We start from the raw sequence: 24,333 nt of genomic DNA on the forward strand, positions 1-24,333 counted from the left end.
CAGACCTGTGGCGCTGACGTCTGTAGTCAGGAAGTCGTTTGAATCTTGCCACGCTTCAAGTCCCTCACCTCCCCTCTGCTGGACCCCTGCTGGACCCCCTGCTGGACCCCCTGCTGGACCCCCTACTAGACCCCCTACAGCTCGCCTACAGAGCCAACAGGTCTGTGGACGACGCCATCAACCTGGCACTCTACTTCACCCTGCAGCATCTGGACTCCCCGGGAACCTACGCCAGGATCCTGTTTGTGGACTTCAGCTCTTCACCATCCTCCCTGCTCTGCTCCGGGACAAGCTCTCCCAGCTCAACGTTCCTGACTCCACCTGCAGGGGGAGCGCCAGTGTGTGCGGCCGGAGAAGTATATCTCAGACACACGGACTATAAGCACAGGCGCTCCACAGGGCTGTGTACTTTCTCCCCTGCTCTTCTCCCTGTACATGAACTGCTGCACCTCCAGCCACGCCTCCGTAAAACTGATCAAGTTTGCGGACGACACCACCCTCATCGGGCTCATCTCGGACGGGGATGAGCCTGCCTAGATCCATGTCACAGCGAGTTTTGTAACGGCGTGTTTTATAACGGCGTGCTCTGTAACGGCGTGTTCTGTAACGGCGTGTTCTGTGACGGCGTGTTTTGTAACGCCGTCTTCTGTGACGGCGTGTTCTGTGACGGCGTGTTTGATAACGGCGTGTTTTGTGACGGCGTGTTCTGTAACGGCGTGTTTTGTAATGGGCGTGTTCTGTAACGGCGTGTTCTGTAACGGCGTGTTCTGTGACGGCGTGTTTTGTAACGCCGTGTTCTGTGACGGCGTGTTCTGTGACGGCGTGTTTTATAACGGCGTGTTTTGTGACGGCGTGTTCTGTAACGGCGTGTTTTGTAATGGGCGTGTTCTGTAACGGCGTGTTCTGTAACGGCGTGTTTTGCAATGGGCGTGTTCTGTAACGGCGTGTTCTGTAACGGCGTGTTCTGTAACGGCTTGTTTTGTCATGGCCGTGTTCTGTAACGCCGTGTTCTGTAACGCCGTGTTTTGTGACGGCGTGTTCTGTGACGGCGTGTTTTGTAACGGCGTGTTTTATAACGGCGTGTTTTGTGACGGCGTGTTCTGTAACGGCGTGTTTTGTAATGGGCGTGTTTTGTAACGCCGTGTTTTGTAACGCCGTGTTTTGTAACGCCGTGTTCTGTAACGCCGTGTTTTGTAACGCCGTGTTTTGTAACGCCGTGTTCTGTAACGCCGTGTTTTGTGACGGCGTGTTTTGTAACGGCGTGTTCTGTAACGCCGTGTTTTGTAACGCCGTGTTTTGTAATGGGCGTGTTTTGTAACGCCGTGTTCTGTAACGCCGTGTTTTGTAACGCCGTGTTTTGTAACGCCGTGTTCTGTAACGCCGTGTTTTGTAACGCCGTGTTTTGTAATGGGCGTGTTTTGTAACGCCGTGTTCTGTAACGCCGTGTTTTGTAACGCCGTGTTCTGTAACGCCGTGTTTTGTGATGGCGTGTTTTGTAACGGCGTGTTCTGTAATGGCGTGTTCTGTAACGCCGTGTTTTATAACGGCGTGTTTTGTGACGGCGTGTTCTGTAACGGCGTGTTTTGTAACGCCGTGTTTTGTAACGCCGTGTTCTGTAACGGCGTGTTTTGTAATGGCCGTGTTCTGTAACGGCGTGTTCTGTAACGGCGTGTTTTGTAACGCCGTGTTTTGTAACGCCGTGTTTTGTAACGCCGTGTTCTGTAACGCCGTGTTCTGTAACGCTGTGTTCTGTAACGCCGTGTTCTGTAACGCCGTGTTCTGTAACGCCGTGTTCTGTAACGTCGTGTTTTGTAACGCCGTGTTCTGTAACGCCGTGTTTTGTAATGGGCGTGTTCTGTAACGCCGTGTTCTGTAACGCCGTGTTTTGTAATGGGCGTGTTCTGTAATGCCGTGTTCTGTAACGCCGTGTTCTGTAATGGCGTGTTCTGTAACGCCGTGTTTTATAACGGCGTGTTTTGTGACGGCGTGTTCTGTAACGGCGTGTTTTGTAACGCCGTGTTTTGTAACGCCGTGTTCTGTAACGGCGTGTTTTGTAACGGCGTGTTTTGTAACGCCGTGTTTTGTAACGCCGTGTTTTGTAACGCCGTGTTCTGTAACGCCGTGTTCTGTAACGCCGTGTTCTGTAACGCCGTGTTTTGTAACGCCGTGTTCTGTAACGCCGTGTTTTGTAACGCCGTGTTTTGTAACGCCGTGTTCTGTAACGCCGTGTTTTCTAACGCCGTGTTCTGTAACGCCGTGTTTTTTAACGCCATGTTCTGTAACGCCGTGTTTTGTAACGCCGTGTTCTGTAACGCTGTGTTCTGTAACGCCGTGTTCTGTAACGCCGTGTTCTGTAACGCCGTGTTTTGTAACGCTGTGTTGTGTAACGCCGTGTTCTGTAACGCCGTGTTTTTTAACGCCGTGTTCTGTAACGGCGTGTTTTGTAATGGCCGTGTTCTGTAACGGCGTGTTCTGTAACGCCGTGTTCTGTAACGCCGTGTTCTGTAACGGCGTGTTTTGTAACGCCGTGTTCTGTAACGGCGTGTTTTGTAACGGCGTGTTTTGTAACGGCGTGTTTTGTAACGGCGTGTTTTGTAACGCCGTGTTTTGTAACGCCGTGTTCTGTAACGCCGTGTTCTGTAACGGCGTGTTCTGTAACGCCGTGTTCTGTAACGCCGTGTTCTGTAACGCCGTGTTTTGTAACGCCGTGTTCTGTAACGCCGTGTTTTGTAACGCCGTGTTTTGTAACGCCGTGTTCTGTAACGCCGTGTTTTCTAACGCCGTGTTCTGTAACGCCGTGTTTTTTAACGCCATGTTCTGTAACGCCGTGTTTTGTAACGCCGTGTTCTGTAACGCCGTGTTCTGTAACGCCGTGTTCTGTAACGCCGTGTTTTGTAACGCCGTGTTGTGTAACGCCGTGTTCTGTAACGCCGTGTTTTTTAACGCCGTGTTCTGTAACGGCGTGTTTTGTAATGGCCGTGTTCTGTAACGGCGTGTTCTGTAACGCCGTGTTTTGTAACGCCGTGTTCTGTAACGGCGTGTTTTGTAACGCCGTGTTTTGTAACGCCGTGTTTTGTAACGCCGTGTTCTGTAACGCCGTGTTCTGTAACGCCGTGTTCTGTAACGCCGTGTTCTGTAACGCCGTGTTCTGTAACGCCGTGTTTTGTAACGCCGTGTTCTGTAACGCCGTGTTTTGTAACGCCGTGTTTTGTAACGCCGTGTTCTGTAACGCCGTGTTTTCTAACGCCGTGTTCTGTAACGCCGTGTTTTTTAACGCCATGTTCTGTAACGCCGTGTTTTGTAACGCCGTGTTCTGTAACGCCGTGTTCTGTAACGCCGTGTTCTGTAACGCCGTGTTTTGTAACGCCGTGTTGTGTAACGCCGTGTTCTGTAACGCCGTGTTTTTTAACGCCGTGTTCTGTAACGGCGTGTTTTGTAATGGCCGTGTTCTGTAACGGCGTGTTCTGTAACGCCGTGTTTTGTAACGCCGTGTTCTGTAACGGCGTGTTTTGTAACGCCGTGTTTTGTAACGCCGTGTTTTGTAACGCCGTGTTTTGTAACGCCGTGTTTTCTAATGCCGTGTTTTGTAACGCGTGTTTTTTAACGCCATGTTCTGTAACGCCGTGTTTTGTAACGCCGTGTTCTGTAACGCCGTGTTCTGTAACGCCGTGTTCTGTAACGCCGTGTTTTGTAACGCGTGTTTTGTGGTGATGCTCTGGTTAACTGGCATATATGTTTGGAGTGAATGGGTGGGAGGCTGCGCTCTTTATAGGTCAAGATTTTCCATAAACTTGATTATTCTGCGAACATTCTGCAGCATCTTCTAGAAAGGTGTGAATTTAAGCTTCACACATCTCCCTCTACCTCTCTCTCTCTCATGATCTATTTAGTTTTTTCTTTATCTCTCTCCTCTTTCCCAACAGTATCTCTTTCCTGTCTTTCCCTCTCTCTCTGAATACACCCTTCTCTCTCTCTCTCTTCTCCCTCTCTCTGGTCCCATTCTTCCCGCTCTCTCTCTCTCTCGTCTCCCTCTCTCTGATTCCATCATTCCTTCTCTCTCTCTCTCTCTCTCATCTCCCTCTCTCTGGCTGCATCCTTTCTTCTCCCTCTCTTTAGCTCCATCCCTCCCTCTCTCTCTCTTCTCCCTCTCTCTGGCTCCATCCTTCCCTCTCCCTCTCTCTCTCTTCCCCCTCTCTCTCCTTCCAAGTCTTTCACTCTCGAAGGAGCGTCGCAGAAATTCGACTGTGTCCTCAGAGGATTGCATCTCCACCTCTCTTCTCGCGCTCGCTTGCTCGCTGAGACAAACAGGCGTGTGATGCAGCGATGAGAGGCCTTGAATGCTAAACACATCATAACAGCGAGCGAGCGAGGGAGGGAGCGAGGGAGGGAGGTCGAGGAGGAGAGGAGGCGAGGAGAGGAGGCGAGGAGAGGAGGGAGCGAGGAGAGGAGGGAGCGAGGATTAAAACCGAGGCGGGCGTACAGTGCAAAGTGACAAATGAAGGACCGAACCAAAAACAGCTGGACAGTGTGAGAAATGAGAAAAAGCACCGAGAGAGAAAAATGGATTTAAAAAAAAGGGCACAAACAACGTGAACCGGGCGTGGGACCTCAGGGTTCGATTACGTGTGTTATTTGCTCTACGAGATCATGATTTTTTTTTTCATCTACATTGTTTAATTTGTGTATTAAACCAATAAAATATGTGAAAGTAATTATCCTCAAACTCAAAAACTGAAAATAATCTCATTTAAATGTGCAAAAGAGGTTCTCATAATGTCTGTAAACGCCGAGCAGACGATTCAATAGCATTGGTTTCAGACGATTTGCAAAGTTATTAAATATTTACAACTGATCAAGTCTAATAACTGCACTTTGCTCCTATTCGTTATCATTGTGTACTTATATTAAGGCAAAAGTACATTTCCCGATGAGTCATTCCGTTCATACTTCTCCGAGTACGACTTTGCGGTCACCTTGCTAACATTTTACCTCATGTGTCCTCATTTTACCCCGAGAATCATTCTGTTCAATCCCAGCATGCTTTTCAGTTTCTCAGTTGGGTGCAGTGTTCAATGCAGGCGTTTGATAATGAATAATGCTCCTTTTCTCACGGCACCATACGGTTTGGAAGAATAAAGGCTTGGCTCATCTCCGGCAGTTCTGTAATACGTGTGTACTGCATAACGTGTACAGTAGTATTCGGTAGTTTGGACGGTCACATGAGCATAATACTACAATCGCAGAAACCTCGAGAAATGACATGATATTTGAAAGAAAACCTCTCGATTAATTAGGATTTGTGACTGTTTGCTAACGCCAACTTGTGACTTTAATGTGATTTTAAAATTACCTTTTTTTTAACCGCAAACCATCCGGTCACATGTTCAGTTCTTTCTTGGTCAGATTGTGTTAAAACAAAGCTCAGTTTAAAGACTTCGGGTCTTCAGACAGAGCAGTGCCTCCAGTTAGCTTCACACCTCCGGCTAACGTTGATGGCATCATTTGAAAGGTATCGATGGATGAAATTCGGAAGTCTAACCCTAACTGCTCGTCTCCGTGGAGATGCAGACACAGAGGAGAGACCAGGTCTGATCCGTGGAGAGCATCCCGAGGACCTGAAAGTACATTCAAGTCAGCGGCGGTACCTGATTTTCAAAGGAGGAATGAAGAAGTAGTTTAAAAGTTTTCTTTTCTACGCTTTGGCACATTTTTAGTATTCACATGCATGTGTTAAAGGCCACTAGCTCAGCTTTAAGATAAGATATTCCTTTATTGTCCACACATTGGGAAATTTCATTGTTACAACGCAGGTAGATACAGAGGTAGATACAAAGGAAAAGAACAGATCACTTATAGGAAGTTTGAAAAACACTCTTAATAGAAGAACTCTTATAAACAAAAACTAAAAAAACAACTTTAGAAGTGCTTATAGTCTCATATCGGTCTTAAAATTTACAATTAGCCATCTGATTTACTTATTTCTTTGTAAAAACGTTCTGCACTAACAATCACTCAATGGGAGAAATAATAATCTAAAAAGAAAAATAAGTTGTGCAATGCAGCTTTTATATCATTGAACGTTCAGGTGAAGCAATGAACATCTCCCCTAACAATATAATTACCTTGAAATCATGTGGAAAGTAAACAAAATTAAGACTACTGTATTTTCCGGACTATAAGTTGCACCTTTTTTTGATAGTTTGGCCGGGGTGCGACTTATACTCCAGAGTGACTTATATGTGATATTATTCGTTATTTTCACACTGGCAACCACAAGAGGGCGCGCTAGGTGCTAAGCGACGCAGAAGAAGAATCTGCACTTCCTCTGGAGTTTGTGGAGTTGTTTAGAAGTGACACACAGGAAGAAGAATTCAATGGATTTAGTGATTTGGGTAAAACTGATGCTTTGGTAAACTTGTTAGCATGTTCTTTATGCTTTAGTTATCTGAATAACTGTTCATATGTTACGTTAACATACCAGACACTTACCACAGTTCTGTCTGTGCCTCATGTAGCTGAAGGTGTTAGCGTTAGCATACGTCATGTAGCTGAAGGTGTTAGCGTTAGCATACGTCATGTAGCTGAAGGTGTTAGCGTTAGCATACGTCATGTAGCTGAAGGTGTTAGCGTTAGCATACGTACACCTATTCACCATGTTCTCTCATCTGTTATTATTTTAAACTGCATTTACAGATGAAATGTCTGTTCTTGGTCTTGGATTTGATCAAATAAATTTCCCCATAAAATGCGACTTATACTCCAGTTCGACTTATACATGTTTTTTTTCTTCTTCATGCTTTTTTTGGAGGTGCGACTTATAGTCCAGAAAACATGGTAACTCTAATTAGATTTCCTATATATTGCAAAGTGAAATCAAAAGACACAAATTATACTGAGTAAGTTTGACCTTCATTCATTCTACACTTGAAGTTCGCCTCTAAAAGTTTGAAATGCGCTCCGGGGCCTTTTAGGTGTACTCTTTTTCTTTCATACTGTTTTCTGCTGTCTCCTGTAAGAGCTTAGAGGAGGAAGAAAAGAAAGCGCATCCCCACATCACCTCAGACGGGATTAAGGTTCACTCTGCTCAACCAAATGGAAAAATTGCCGCTCTGTAAATATTTGACAGAAAAAGATATTTAGCTTTTTACCTCTGCAAATCAAAATGGAAAGGCGTAACATTCATTTCGGACGCCAGAGAATTTCCGAAGGTTAGTACTGTTTTCTGGCAGGGACGTTGTGAGAGGTGTTTGGGGGGCTGAGGGCCGACGAAGGGGCCGAATTCACAGTAGAAGTACATCTTGTAGGAGCTCAAAGAAAAGCAGCCATACAGTCGGTCGAACAGAGACACGAAACCTTCTTCATAAACCTGCAGCTAAAACAACCTCCTCCAGGTTTGGACGTGGAAACATGTACTTTAGTATTGGTTGGAAGCAGTGTATGTTACATTTATTCAAGTAAATAAAGCATTTACAGCCTCGAGTGTGTTTAACTCCGAGGCTGAAGAACTTGTACAACTTCTGCTTCCTCCGACGAGTACTTTCAGATTGATAATGACGTCTTAGTAGCCAAAAAAAACAAAAACCTTCTCCTCGGATCACTCCTGGAAAAACATAGGTGGGCAATGCTGGATTTGGCTCCATTTGGAGTAAACTGCTGCTTGTATAAAATGGGCCTTCTTAAAATAGCTCGATTCTTTGTTATGTTTGTACAATATTCCTCCTCCACAGCTCAGAGCATCACTCTTAGTAACAGAGACGTGTTTTAGCCTTCTGTTTATGGAGACAATGTTTTTCCTCATATTATTTATGTTCGAGGCCTGTAAAAAGAGAACCCGGCCTGACAACTTAAAGGTTGAATGGACAATTTTTTTGGCCCAAATCTGAGTCTCATTTCCTCGTGGCGTGGACTGCCGATTAGCCCTGCCACGTATCAATCATAAAACGCACCTGCCGCTCACCTGCAGCCACGTGCGGCTCGTCCTCCGAGAGCAGCACGGTTCCGCATATCTAAGCGCATTGATCTATCATAATATAGTTCCCTCAGTGTACGGGACAAAATGAAGACGGAGATAGACAGTTCGAGCTGACTCAGAAGAAGACGGAAGTCTACGGGAGACGAGAGATGCGATCCGTCTCACTAATAAACAAACGCACATGTGTGTTGTATCAGTCCACACGGGGGAGTGGCATGTGCACTTCCGCCTGCGTTCTCAAATCGCAGAAAAATCGTCCATTGCGCCTTTAATATATACTGACTACTTAATGTATATAAACTACGTAATATCTATACAAACTACTTAATATGTACTGACTACTTAATGTGTGCAAACTACGTAATATGTATATGAACTACTTAATATGTGTGTAGACTACTTAACTACTTATGCATGTAAACTACGGAATATGCATGTAAATGAAATTAATATGCATCTAAACTACTTATTATGCATGTAGAATACTTAATGTGTGTAAATTACGTAATATGCATGTAAATTGCGTAATATGCATGTAACTACTTAACAGAATGTGCTACAGTCCTTGTTAGTCCAGTACAGATTTGGTGAGAGTGACATACAAGCAGTTAAAAGAGGCCAAATTATAAAAAAAAAATTGATTAATTCTTTACCAAAACAAGCATAAGAGACTCATGAAATTATCAATATTACAAATAAAATTGAAAAATGACCCAAATTGACAAAAATCACATACAATTACAAGCCTTTTTCTTGCAAATGAGTACATTTATGACACAATCTGACTGTTGTGCGCTGTCTGCATTTAATTGTAAAATGTTGTATCATATATAGCAAAAGAAATATGAATTCTGTCAACCAGACGTACCTTTTAAGAATGACTTGAAGAAGCCACTTGGATGAAAGGCAAAAATATTCACCCTTAAAACTTTAGTCCCCTGGACAGAATTCCATTTCCTTTTACCTTTTTTTTTATTTACTCCACAGTCTAAATATGATTGTGAGAACTAGGACGGATTTAAATACATTTGCAGTGCATTTACAGTACAGTAGATACTTCCTCCGTTCACTTCAGCTTTCAGTCTGTTCTTTCCTGTAACTACGGCTTTGTTTGGTGTGGAAATGGACTCTCCCAATCTCCATGTTGAGATCTCTTGGTTATTTGTCTCTATTCTTTAAAAAAAAAACTTAAACTATTCAAGAGTTATACCATCTGTCCACCCACTTATCCCGGGCACATAGCTTACGCTCCCCTCAGAGCTAAAATGAAGTTTGTTTTCCTGGCAATAGTTGTCATTGTTGATCCTGAGCTGGAGCCAAGCGGAGCAATATGGTTTATGTCCCGCAGTAACAGGAGGAGTGAACGAGCAACTTCTTTGGTCCCTGAATAACTCGTGACGCCAGCAAGCAGCAGTGGCAGAGTCGTCGGCCCCTCGGAGCGGCGTCTCTGGGCGGGTGCCAGGTGCAGTACACAAAGCAGAGGCCATTGGAGGCGAGCAGACGGTAAATGGAGGATAAATGCAAGTGCAAACACGTGCGATTAGAGCCACTTTGGAGGAGTTTGAGGTCGAATCAGGTTCAGAACAATTGACTGCCATTGAAATACTCAATAATATATGTACAGTGTGTGTAGTGTGCTTCAAACTCTCACTATAAAGCATCAAACTCTTACCATACAGCACCAAACTCTTACTATAAAGCACCAAACTCTTACCATACAGCACCAAACTCTTACTATAAAGCACCAAACTCTTATTATAAAGTATAAAACTCTCACTATAAAGTATCAAACTCTCACTATAAAGTATCAAACTCTCACTATAAAGTATCAAACTCTTACTATAAAGTATCAAACTATTACTATAAAGTATCAAACCCGGGGCCGGGTTGGGTGAAGCAGGGACCCCCAGACTTTCCCTCTCCCCAGACACTTCCACCTCCTCCGGGGGGATCCTGAGGCGTTCCCAGGCCAGCTGAGAGACATAGTCCCTCCGGCGTGTACTGGGTCTTCCCCGGGGCCTCTTCCCAGTGGGACACGCCCGGAACACCTCCCCAGGGAAACGCCCAGGAGGCTCCGGAACAGATGCCCGAGCCTCTACTCCGAGCTCCTCACCTTATCTCTAAGGGAGCGCCCAGCCACCCGGCGGAGGAAACTCATTTTGACCGCTTGTATCCGCGATCTTGTCCTTTGGGTCATTACCCAAAGCTCATGACCATAGGTGAGGCTTATGACCATAGGTGAGGGCAGAACGTAGATCGACCGGTAAATCCAGAGCTTTGTCTTTCGACTCAGCTCCTTCTTCACCACAACAGTCCGATCCAACTGTCCATCTCACGCTCCATCCTTCCCTCACTCGTGAACAAGACCCCGAGACACTTGAACTCCTCCACTTGGGCCAAGGACTCCCCACCCACCTGGAGAGGGCAAGGACTCCCCACCCACCTGGAGAGAACAAGGACTCCCCACCCACCTGGAGAGGGCAAGGACTCCCCACCCACCTGGAGAGAACAAGGACTCCCCACCCACCTGGAGAGGGCAAGGACTCCCCACCCACCCGGAGAGAACAAGGACTCCCCACCCACCTGGAGAGAACAAGGACTCCCCACCCACCCGGAGAGAACAAGGACTCCCCACCCACCTGGAGAGAACAAGGACTCCCCACCCACCTGGAGAGGGCAAGGACTCCCCACCCACCTGGAGAGAACAAGGACTCCCCACCCACCTGGAGAGGGCAAGGACTCCCCACCCACCTGGAGAGAACAAGGACTCCCCACCCACCTGGAGAGGGCAAGGACTCCCCACCCACCTGGAGAGAACAAGGACTCCCCACCCACCTGGAGAGGGCAAGGACTCCCCACCCACCTGGAGAGAACAAGGACTCCCCACCCACCTGGAGAGGGCAAGGACTCCCCACCCACCCGGAGAGAACAAGGACTCCCCACCCACCTGGAGAGAACAAGGACTCCCCACCCACCCGGAGAGAACAAGGACTCCCCACCCACCTGGAGAGAACAAGGACTCCCCACCCACCTGGAGAGGGCAAGGACTCCCCACCCACCTGGAGAGAACAAGGACTCCCCACCCACCTGGAGAGGGCAAGGACTCCCCACCCACCTGGAGAGAACAAGGACTCCCCACCCACCTGGAGAGGGCAAGGACTCCCCACCCACCTGGAGAGGGCAAGGACTCCCCACCCACCTGGAGAGAACAAGGACTCCCCACCCACCTGGAGAGGGCAAGGACTCCCCACCCACCTGGAGAGAACAAGGACTCCCCACCCACCTGGAGAGGGCAAGGACTCCCCACCCACCTGGAGAGGGCAAGACACCTTTTTTCGGTCGAGAACCACGGCCTTGGATTTGGAGGTGCTGATTCTCATCCCAGCCGCTTCTCACTCTGGACGTCCCAGTGCAGCTGCAGGGTCTATAAAACCGTATTTCTTAAATTGGAAGGAGAAAGTGGATTCTTAAAGTCTGGGAACTCATCCAGAGAGGATCACTACAAAAAATATTACAAATGCAAATGAGAACTAACTAAACTAACTGTTTTCTATGACCTCCTCCTTTCTGTTGATGTGTTTCCAATCTATTTTTTTTTTTTAAACAATATCGTATTTACATCATTTTCCACACACTGACAGAGCGTTCATTCAAATGTCTCTCCCTCTCTTTTGCCTCTCTTTCTCCTGCTCACCCTCTACCTCTTCTCTCTCTTCTCTCACTTTCTCTCTTCCCCTCTCGCTCTGGTTTTGACCACTCTCTTCCTCTCTCTCTCTCAACATTCCTCTCTTTCTGTCCCACTCTTTCCCCTCATCTCTCTCTCCTGCTCCTTCCTCTCTCCTTATCTGTCTTCTCTGTACTTTCTATATTTCCCCTCCCTCTAACTCTCCCTTCTCCTTATCTTTCTCTTCTCTCTCTCTCTCCTTTCTCTCTTTCTCACGTTCCATTCATATTATTCTCCTGTCTATTATATCTCTCTTTCCCCTCTTTCTCTCTCTTCCATTTCTCTCTCGCGCTCCTTTCGCCATCTATCTGCTCTCTTCCTCTCTATGTTCTATCTCTCTGCCTGTCTCTTTGTCTCCCCCTTCTCCCTCCCTACACCCCCTCTCTCCCTCTCTTTCTCTCTCTCTTTTGCTTCGTATCTACTCTCTCTGCCTATTTCTTCTCTCTCACCTGCTTTCTCTATCTATCTCCTCTCTCTCTTCCTCGCTGTGTTCTATCTCTCTGCCTGTCTATTTGCCTCCCCCTTCTCTCTCTCTCTCTCTCTCTCGCTCCTCACATAGATAAAAACAGCCTTCTCGGAGCCAGTTGGCCTGACTTCCTCCTTCCTCTTGTGCTGGTTAATCTGGCTCAGCCTGCTCCATCTCCACCTTCGCTCCTGGTCCACAAATCACGGGCCGTTGACTGCTCTTCCTCTTTCCACCCTTTCCACGGCAACGATTGGACTGAAAGTAGGGTGCCACAGCGGGGTGCTCCTTACAATCCTTCCGTGTGTGTGTGTGTGTGTGTGTGTGTGTGTGTGCTAATTAGAGCAAAGTCAACCTATGGACAAAACAAACGACAAGGTGGTTGAAATGACCTCTTTAGCTTTGAGGGCTGTACTCAAAATGTCATTACAATTCATTGTGACGGACTTCGTGGCAGTACGTGTGTGGATACAGGGAGGCGTGTTGAGATACTTTTAAATCATGTTAAAATCAGAGTGATACACTTAAATACCTGCTGCTAGGTGTTGTGTTGTGATATCAAGGCCATTGTGGACGTGACATTTTAATGCATTTTGTGATGTAAAATGAGGTAAACATTGATTTCGTAAGCTTTTCAGACATTGTTATGGAGATAATATGTGTACGTCGTGTCCCCTGTGATTAGATTAGACGTGCCTTTCTCTTTTTGGATCACCGTAAAAACATTGGTACCCAGATACTTCTCAATAATAAAACAAATATAAAAAATTGCATTGAATGATTGATTCTGGAAGAAAAATTACATTTTAAAAAGCTTTTTTTTAGGGGGAAATTACATTTTATTGACTGAATAAAAGTTTCTGTGATATCAAAATTGGATGACCAGCATGAAGCCTTTAAAATTAAACATTTTTGGACCATGACAACGCTCTTGAGTTGTGACCTGTGGAGTGCCCCAAGGGTCAGTCCTGGGTCCCCTTCTGTTCAACCTCTACATGCTGCCGTTGGGTCAGTTGATACGCAGTGAAAATGTGTCCTATCACAATTATGCAGACGACACTCAGATCTATGTTTCACTATCGGCAGGTGACTATGGACCAGTAGATTCACTCCGTCACTGCATCCAACAGATCAGTTTGTGGATGCAAAACAACTTTCTCCAGCTGAACTCAGACAAGACTGAAATAATCGTTTTTGGCCCACAGAAACAAAGAGAAAGTGTCAGCGGTCACCGCCAGAGTCTCGCTCTAAAACCTACAAACCAAGTTAGAAATCTGGGGCTAATAATGGACTCAGACTTGAACTTTAATAGCCACGTCAAATCAATAACAATAAAAAACGTTGCCAAAATCAAAAATATACTGTCAAAACCAGATTTAGAGAGACTTATCCATGCGTTTGTCTCCAGTAGATTAGACTACTGTAACGGCCTGCTCACTGGTCTCTCCAAACGAGCTGTAAAACAGCTGCAGTACATCCAGAACGCTGCTGCTCGGGTCCTGACTAGAACCAGGAAGTATGATCACATTAGTCCTGTTCTCAGGTCTCTGCACTGGCTCCCTGTGGCTCAGAGAATAAACTTTAAAGCAGCTCTGCTTGTGTACAAGTCTCTCCATGGCCTAGCACCAAAGTACATCTTGGATATGTTAGTGCCTCTTCCTGAAGATGTGAGACAGGCTTCTACTCTGACAATGTTCAAATCTAAGCTAAAAACAGTTTTGTTTAGCTGTGCATATGACTGAAAGGATTTTTTCTTTGCACTCTTCTCTTTTGTTTGTGATTTTATTAGTTTAGAAAATCAGTTGGATTGATAATTTTTAATTTAGTTAATTTTATTGTATTTCTGTAATTTCTTTGTGATTTCAATGCATTTTTTCCTGCTGTGTGAAGCACTTTGAATTGCCTTGTGTATGAAATGTGCTCTACAAATAAACTTGCCTTGCCTTGCCTTGCCTCTTTCAGTTTTCACTGCAATCTTGAACCAACTCAGCAAGTATAATACAACATATTTACAGTTCAGGACCGGACCAAATGTAGATACGTTTGAGCAGTAAACCTCTGGACTAAAAAGCGGTTGTTTCATCTCCTGCATATTCTATTGGTTTGATTATATTAACAGAATATGCATACTACGGTAATTGTAATCTAGGGCCCATTATTGCTGTGATTACACATTAAACAACAAACAATAAAGAGCGAAAATAAAAATATCTTCTATTGAATTAATTATTATTTGCAATTAATAGGGCTTTGGCAATTTAACACCGACAAGTTGTGGCTGTTTTAGCGCTTTAGCTTTCCTCCGCTGCTAATAACAACAACAACCACAACAGCAACAACCAACAAACACCAACAAACACCAACAACACCACCAACAACAACAGCAACACCAACAGCAACGCGATCCACAACGCCAACTACAACGCCAACTACAACGCCAATGACAACGCTAACAGCAACGCCAACCACAACGCCAACAACACCAACAACAACGCCAGCAGTAGCAACAGCAAACCACAGGGAAAAAAATGCTAAAAAACTCATAAAAATGAAACAAACTAATAAAAATGGGGCCTATGTGTCATAAAGTGTGTTTAATGCTACACACGAGCTTATTCTCAGTTTATTGTCACATTCAAATTCCACAGAGGCCGATTCAGGTCATTTTAAAGAGGATTTCACCACCTTCAGGCCACACAAATGAAAGCAGCAGAAACACTGTTCACAGCAACATATTATATTCTTAATCACACAAAAGATCGTAGAACGTAATCGCAGCTGATTTTGGTTTGGTTCAATGGTTCACCCAATCATGTTACACCAGTTGCATCCGGCTGAAAATTGCGTTTCTTTTCCCTCTCTGGTGCGTCCTCTGGGGGCCACGATCGGCTCCTCCTCCAGCCTAAACCATCAGAGCGGTGCTTTCTGCCTCCTCATCCCTCCACTGCGAGCTGGGATCTGCTTTCATTCCTCTCCCTCTCCACGTGGGGCAATTACCGCTAAATTAATACAACATTAAACGGCAGCGGCGGTGGCAGCAGAGAGCCCAAGGTCGAGGTTAGTAATGTGTAACAGGATGCGGAGGAATCCTGTAAATAAGCGTCAAAGCGTGGACTGTTTGGAGACGGCGGGGGAGAGAGAGAGATAGACACCAGCTGCTGAAGTGACAGAAGCCACAGGAAAGCCGTGTGGTTAAACCAGAGCAGGCTAAAAAGTGCTTTGTTTGAGTTGTTTATTCGGTCATGGATTGATGGACTGGTTTACATATTACGCTCTCTGTGTATTTGAACAGACTTTCAGTACCGCTGGGGAAAGCTGCCAGGAGCAGTTGGACAACCCGAGTGCCATTTCCGGATCTAGAGCTCCAGATCTTGAGCTAGGCTTGGTCAGCATTATGGCGGAAGGATTTTGCCGACTGTGCATGTGTTAATTTGAAATCGGAGTGCCAGGAAGAAACCAACGTGCACAAACCATCTGGGGGGGGGGAAAGTGCTCTACCACAGAAATGTATGCATGTTATCTTAAATAAACTTAAAGGGGTGTGTCTGCTCACGTTTAGCAGCAAAGTTGTGTGCAATCAGGCTGCATCAGCTGAGGATTCTTGGACAAATAAGAATATACCAAAATAGGGGGAAAATGTACATGTGAGGGGGTCTGGGGGTCCTTCACCTGATTTTTTTTTTTAGATTTTACAAATGGATAAATGTTCTATTTGTCTGCTTGTCTTTTATTGACCAGTTACTTTACTTCGGCTGAATCAACCAATCTTTAAAGCCCTTTGAGGTGACTGCTGTTTTTGATTTTGAGCTCTGCAAACACAATTTAAATCAAATCGACCATTAAAAATACAGTAATTTTCTGAATCTACAGACCTATTATTCTACAGTTTTTTTTTGCTCATAAAACCGCGAATAAGAGTCAGATTGTCAGTGAATAAAAAGGGTCTAAAAGTGAAGGTGGCGTAGAACATGTTTGTACCTGGAAGCTCTTGTCGTAAGCGTGACTGCGAGCCTTTCAACCACAGCGTGTTACATATTGCATTTGGTCGACTTAAATGACGGTGAGCGGTCTGAATTATTTCGCAGTGTGTCTCCGGACGGATGTCGCTTCAGCTGCAACACACTGAACGGCAGACAGTCTTCTTATAGAGATCCCAGGGTGGAAACGGATGCGGTGATTGGAATGAAACACTGCTTGAGGAGCGGCACATCTGCGGAGGAACGAGCAGATGTCTGGCTGTCGTTGAAACTTTTAAACACTACAGTCTGCTGACGAGACGAGGACGTGCGACTGGAGGGGGACAAACGGCCGCTCGGACGGGTTTGTCGGCACTTCCAGAAGAGTCTTAATTTTGGGTGCAAAGATGATCAGAGGCGTCTCCCTCGGGAGGTGTTTCAGGCATGTCCCACCGGGAAGAGGCCCCGGGGAAGACCCAGGACACGCTGGAGGACATGTCTCTCCGCTGGCCTGGGAACGCCTCGGGATCCCCCCGGAGGAGTTAGAGGAAGTGTCTGGGGAGAGGGAGGTCTGGGAGTCCCTGCTCAGACTGCTGCCCCCGCGACCCGGCCCCGGATAAAGCGGCAGAAGATGGATGGATGGATGGATGGATGATCAGAGGCGAGTGTTTGTGTAGATTGGGTTCTTTGGTTTAAAATTAAACTATCCAGATGCCTTCTTGACAAAAACAGTGGAAGTTGGATTAAATCAGATGCGTCCAAATTGTAATTGAATTTAGACCCTCAATGAGACACATTTACGCTGTTTTATTGTTTGATATTGGGTTTATAAAGATAGATTTTTAAAAAGTTGCAGGAAACATCTCTTGGCCAGTACACGAGGGAGCCTGAGGGCCATGGGAATAATCATATCAAGGCCGCTTTTTGTCCCTGGGCCATAGTTTGGATATGTCTGGATCAAACCACTGAAAACCAGGAGTCAACTTATCAGAATTATTCCTTAAATCCATGTTTGTGTTGATGGTTCTGGAAGCTGTAGATCCTTCTTATCACAAGTCTTATTGCAATTGTGACTTTTGTTTGGTTTTGAGAAAAAGGGGAGTTATAATAATGAGGTTTTAGTATTGATTTGTTATTGTGCAATTGACCAAATCAAGCAACAGCACGAGACAATCAGCCACGTACTTTAAATGAAAAGACACTGATAAAAGTGTCTCGTTCCTGGACATAACGACCGTATTATGTGTGTAGGCGAGATTTGAACCGTCTTTTTGTCAATTACTGGCTCTGTAAACTCATTTATTCAACAAAAGAAAGAAAATAAATGTTGGTCAATGTCAAATCAGCTTGGCATTGCCCGCAGTCGTATGAAATATCGTTAAATGTACCGTCAAATGTAATGCGCTTTGAAGCATGTACCGTATTCTCCAGACTATAAGTCACACCAGCCAAAAAATGCATAACAGAGAAGAAAAAAACATATATAAGTTGCACTGGAGTATAAGTGGCATTTTTGGGGACATAATATGAATACATATTTAATCCTGAAATGCAAATCACTAAATCCATTGAATTCTTCTTCCTCTGTGTCACTTCTAAACAACTCCACAAACTCCAAAGGTAGAGGAAGTGCAGATTCTTCTTCTGCGTCGCTTAGAGCCTAGAGCGCCCTCTTGTGGTTGTCAGTGTGAAAATAACAAATAATATCACACATAAGTCGCTCTGGAGTATAAGTCGCACCCTGGCCAAAACAATGAAAAAAGGTGCGATTTATAGCCTGGAAAATACAGTACTTAAACTATAGATATTTGCTCTGTTCAGCCGTCGGTGTTTCTTTTTATGTTTTTCCTTTGTCAAATAATACTGTAGCTCCGCGGCCTGTCACAGGAGATGCACGGATACGCGGCGTTAAATCCTACGCGGATGTATGTTTTTCAGACTTTTTTTTCTCTTCGCTCACGTTGTTGGCTCCTGAGGGAACGCGATCAATGCTTCTGCCTCCTCAGCGAGCTCCACTCCCTCGACCGGCGAAGCCTTTACAACTCGCCGTACGAGGAGTGTTTATCTGATGAAGAAGCGCCGTTTTGGGTCCGTTCGGAAACACAAACGCAGCGTGCTTTCGTTCAAAAATAATCTCCGCCGTCCACGTTTCGCTGCACTTTTTATCAGTTGTGGGTTTACACGGTTTCTCCGACGACTTCCGACTGAAAGATTAAACTTATTGGAATCAGAGTGGGCCCAATTTGTGAATCACAAATGCAATTATTTAGGTATGTTTTCAAGCAGAGCAGTAAAATCTCTACGGCGTCCTATTAATGAATATGAAAGTGGGAATCTCAGATGACTGAAGCCCACGCCCTCTGCTCAGGCTTGCACATATTTACACAGAAAAAGTACTTTGTGATGTATTTGTATGTGAAAAGACATTTAAAAAAACAAGATTCACTCCCAAATCTCCTGCTCGCTGACATATTGCCTTTTCCCTTCTGCTTGTGCATACGAACCCTTAATAAACGTTGATTAATGCCTTATGATATAGTATAAACAGTATTTCTTTGTTAAACCACAACCTGCACAGACGTAATATGAAATACACACATTTTGCTGTCGATTGTATTAAATAAACAAGCATTTTTCCTCTGTGCAAGCGACAGATAAATCATTTGATAGAATGTACAACATAAATACTCATTTATCAATACAACAACCCATAATATCGAAACCACAACACCAAATGTAGTATCTATTTATATTTTAGCACACCTATAGTGCTACTTTTCTTTGACACGGTCTCGATTTAGATTATTACAATATTAAAATCTAATTGAGGCAGCAACAAGTGCAAACTGTTGTGATTATAAGACACTTCAGTCATCGTATGTATGAATGAGGAGTGTGTGTGATGGAGCAGCAGGTTATATTATAGTATTGTTGTCCATCACAATTTCAATATTCTATGAAACAATAGTAATAATGATAATGATAATAAACTGCGACTCAGTCTAATCTCCCTCATTCCTGTAAAAAGCTGGACGTGAACGTTCCTGAGCTGCTCGGTCAGAGGTCAGATTCTTAGATCGATGCCATTTTCTCGCACGCTTTTCTCTTCCTCTGCATTTCAAGTACGTTTGTGCGGATTTTCAGCCGTTTTTAATTATCGTAACAGTGCCGCGTTCCCAAAAAGAAGGACACCACTGCCTCTCTCTCACCAGATTTCCCTCTAATTATTGTCATTCCTCGTGTGGAAACAGTAGTTTGCACCCCCGACTGTATCCGCTACTGCTCCGTGAATGGCTGTAAATTTGGCACGGCACCTCGGAGTCCTCCCACGCCGTGTCCATAATTTTTGGATTTATGGAAACAATATAAGCTGCTTATTTCCGATCAGGGAAACGGAGAGAGGAGTGGAGCGCTTCAGACAATTTGTGTGCGCGGGGTTTAGCCGTGTGTTTCCACCCAAACCGTTTGTCCCTCTTTCATTTGGGTGATTTTGTGCGCTTAACGACGTGATCATATCAGGGAAATTGGATGCGGTTCCACTCCGAGTCAGGGAAGACAGATTTGCTCAACTGTGTGCAGTGTTTTATTGATCCACGTCCAAAAGTGCTGGAAATCCTTGAAAAAATTGACTGTATTTTCCGGAGTGCAAGTTGCATTGGAGTAAAAGTCGATCAGCCAAAAAATGCATAACATAGAAGAAAAAAAAACATGTATAAGTCTCACTGGAGTATAAGTCGCATTTTTTGGGGAAATATATTTGATAAAACCCAAGACCAAGAACAGACATTTAATCTTGAAATGCAGTTTAAAATAATAACAGATGAGAGAACATGGTGAATAGGTGTACGTATGCTAACGCTAACAGCTTCAGCTACATGAGGCACAGACAGAACTGTGGTAAGTGTCTGGTATGTTAACGTAACATATGAACAGTTATTCAGAAAACTATAGCATAAAGAACATGCTAACAAGTTTACCAAAGCATCAGTTTTACCCCAAATCACTAAATCCACTGAATTCTTCTTCCTCTGTGTCACTTCTAAACAACTCCACAAACTCCAGAGGTAGAGGAAGTGCAGATTCTTCTTCTGCGTCGCTTAGAGCCTAGAGCGCCCTCTTGTGGTTGTCAGTGGGAAAATAACGAATAATATCACATATAAGTCGCACCCCGGCCAAACTATGAATAAAGATGCGTAACTAAAAACAATGAGGAATTGACAAGAACTCCATTTATACATAAGTCATATTTACTATAGTTATTGTTAATTGCATTGTTATCTCTCTTCTGGACTCTTCAAGTATCATCTTAACTGAAATACTATAACACGGGTTGTTTGAGCTTCTTATTATTACAAATTCTGTTAAAGGAAGGAAGGAAGAATAATGTTTTGTTTCAGTTTCAAGCATTAAAGGCGACAAATCATCTAAAATTGACTTTACTTTTAACTTGCAGCTTGTCTAAACTCTATTCCCATTAACTTAGTCAAGTTGTACTTCAGTGGATTCAAGCGTGTTTAGATAATCCTGCATCGTCCTGCATTTGAGACTTGAGTGCTCAGAAAATGTCAGTTTTCACCTACCCTCTAGCTCCACCCACTGCTTTGTACACGCTTGTGATCGTTAAAAAAAAATTCAAACTGTCAGGAACGTAAGCATTTTTCAGCAGTAAAAACACAATGTAAATGATGAAATATGTAAATATGTTAGTGGTCCATGTATTAACGTCTAACTAACCTGTAAAGTATTGTTTTTAAAGTAAATTTCATATTAATTCGTACTATGTTAGTCCCTCTAAAGTCTGTTGTTCATTTGCTCCATAACCTTAGTCTGTTGCTAATTAGACAGCAACACGCTCCTTTGAATAAACTCCTTATTACTGTGCATAAGTATGATGATGATTACGATGCTAATAGGCTTTTGGTAAAAACTAAATTGCATGGGATTCGCCCCTTAACAACATCTAAATTACCAAAAGCTTATTAGGATCTTAATTTGTGTACAGACATGTACTGACTTCATTTTATTAAGCAGTTATAAAAGAGTTTATTCATAGGAAAGTTTTGGTAAATATCTAATTAGCAGCAGAACAAAGTTACGTCGGGTAAAACAAATAATAATAATGGATATATCACATGAACCACTTATATCTGTGCTAATGATCAGCTGGTAATAAGTGCGCACGGACATGAAGTGTTACAGTTATGATTTTATATTACAGTATGTCGAGGATGTTATTATTCCTTAGGGTCAGTTTGGGTTAAAGCAGCAGGAACATGGGAAATAAAATGGATGGAAATACAGTGACTTACTTTGTACCGTATTTTCCAGACTATAAGTCGCACCTTTTTTCATAGTTTTGGCCGGGGTGCGACTTATACTCCAGAGCGACTTATATGTGATATTATTTGCTATTTTCACCCTGGCAACCGCATTTCACATGTTGATTATTTTCACAACCACAAGAGGGCGCTCTAGGCTCTAAGCGACGCAGAAGAAGAATCTGCACTTCCTCTTCCTCTGGAGTTTGTGGAGTTGTTTAGAAGTGACACAGAGGAAGAAGAATTCAATGGATTTAGTGATTTGGGGTAAAACTGATGCTTTGCTAAACTTGTTAGCATGTTCTTTATGCTATAGTTATCTGAATAACTGTTCATATGTTACGTTAACATACCAGACACTTACCACAGTTCTGTCTGTGCCTCATGTAGCTGAAGGTGTTAGCGTTAGCATACGTACACCTATTCACCATGTTCTTTAATCTGTTATTATTTTAAACTGGATTTCAAGACGAAATGTCTGTTCTTGGTCTTGGATTTTATCAAATACATTTCCCCCAAAAATCCAGTTCGACTTATATATGTTTTTTTCTTCTCTATTATGCATATTTTGGCTGGTGCGATTATGGTCCAGAAAATACGGTAGTCACACATTAGTGATATTCAACGTGTCCTCTGCATTATCATTCTTTTTTTTAACGTTGCTAGTCACACATATAGCACTCAACTTGTCCCGACCATTTAAAATCCCTCTTTTTCACACCGATCTGGAGATGTGTCTTGCCCAAAAACACAACGGCAGAACTTGTTACAGTCATTACATTGCAAATTCTCTTTCATGTTTGCCCGTTGATCACGGAAAAAAAAAAAATCTCTATTTACTTATTATTCTGTTGTATTTGGGAGGGAAAAAATTAAATTATACAAACAGAATTGGGTCATATTTCTCCCTCTAAATTGAAAATACGGCAGTGTATTTTCCGGATTATTATACACTGCTGAAAATACAGCTCTGACTGATGTTCCCCCCCTCCCCCGCTCACACAAGTAAAAATGAATGTTACGAGTGCCGTACAAGGGACTCTACTTTGCATTTGAATACGGTGAAACGGCAACACGCTGCTGAGGAAATCTCGTGTTTAGATTGCTGTTGGATCATTAGCTAATTGCAATCCGGGGCGCAATGTAAGCCCTTTTGTTACAAGTGGCAGATGATGGCGCGGCTAAATCCATCACGATTATGGATCAAAGTTGCGGGGCCTGAAATGAGGTTTTGATTTCTTATGTGGCGCCGTGACAGCGTCCTGAAACTTGTGCCGAGTTAATGAGCTGCTTCAGAGCCGCCGGACTCGCTGTAATTGTGACTTTAAATGAGGAAACTGCATAAGTGCTCCAGGCTTCAAGGCGGGAGTAAATAAACTGTATATCAGTGGATGCCCAGTGTGTGTTTTTTATGCCAATATAAACTGGGAAAAAGGGAATTAGTTAAAACTGCTTGAAACGTATCTTGTGTTAAGTTTTGGTGAGTTTACATTTTCACTATTGTTGCCATACTTGAACATAGACAAATGCAAATGTTGGAGTTTGATTGTGGCAAGGCATTTTAGAGCACAAGTTGTACACAGTAAATAAATGTTGTCCAGAACAGAAAAGAAAAAATGATGCGCTAAATTATAATATAATGATTTATAGCAAAAGTGAATAAAAATAACCGTTTTTTAGCTTAAATTTGAAAATTCTTCATGAAGATTGTTCCAGATTTTAGCTGCATAAAACTGAAATGCAGATTAAAAAATAATGGAATAATAAATTAAATACCGCTGGACATGTAAAATGAAAAAAAAGAAAAAGTCCATGTAAATTGACGTTTTACAGCGTATCTTTTTAAATTAAAATTCCCAGTTTTACCTCATTCTAAGAAGTACGACACGTTTCTTCTCCTGCACCGAGTCGGTCGGACCAGGCCGGCTCTTTCCATCGCGCTCGGACGAAGCTTAACTTAGCATTCGTCCTCGTATGCTCTGGATCCCTCCTGCCGTCACCGCAAACGGCAGGAGGGATCCAGAGCACGGGCCGTGGAAAGTACCTGTAGTCGTGGAAAGTACTTGTATTTGTCGCATGTGGGTTGTAGACGAGGCCGGGGAAAGGCGACAACGGCCGGCGGTGGAGTCTCGAAAAGCAGAAGCAACGTTGTGTTTTCGGGCAAACAGGCTAGCGCCATTCACGAGCTAGCCGCTAACAACATTCATGAGCTAGCCGCTACCTCATGAATCCAATTTCGAGTCGGTCGGTCCAGGCCGGTTCTTTCCATTGCGCTCGGTCGAAGCTTATCTTAGCATTTGACCTCGTATGCCGCGGAGCTGACCGTCACCGCAAACGGCAGGAGGGATCCAGAGCACGGGCCGTGGAAAGTACCTGTAGTCGTGGAAAGTACTTTTATTCGTCGTATGTGGGTTGTAGACGAGGCCGGGGAAAGGCGACAACGGCCGGCGGTGGAGTCTCGAAAAGCAGAAGCAACGTTGTGTTTTCGGGCAAACAGGCTAGCAGCATTCACGAGCTAGCCGCTAACAGCATTCATGAGCTAGCCGCTACCTCATGAATCCAATTTCACGGATTTCCTCCTCATGATTTAACCAAGAGCTTCTCAGAGAGCCTAAAAATGCAGGATTGATCAAACGCGCGTGACATCAGAGTACTGCAAATAATCAAATATAATACGACACAACGAGTACTGGAAAACACGTGTAAATGTTGCAAAAAATGTGATTTGAAAGGCAATTTTGAAAGGCAATTTGGAAAGATTGGGTTCACTGGAAACACAAATTCAAACATCATGTATTCTGTGTATTTACTATGTCTAATACAAGCCAGAAGAAGTCACGTCAATGCTCGAAAACTCTCAAATTGATTAAAGCAAGTCACGACTGGCTAATCCATCGAAA

Source organism: Eucyclogobius newberryi, unplaced genomic scaffold (assembly GCF_026437365.1).
Source record: "Eucyclogobius newberryi isolate DKJ021-1_F unplaced genomic scaffold, fEucNew1.0.hap1 SCAF_8, whole genome shotgun sequence".
Classification (NCBI taxonomy): Eukaryota; Metazoa; Chordata; class Actinopteri; order Gobiiformes; family Gobiidae; genus Eucyclogobius; species Eucyclogobius newberryi.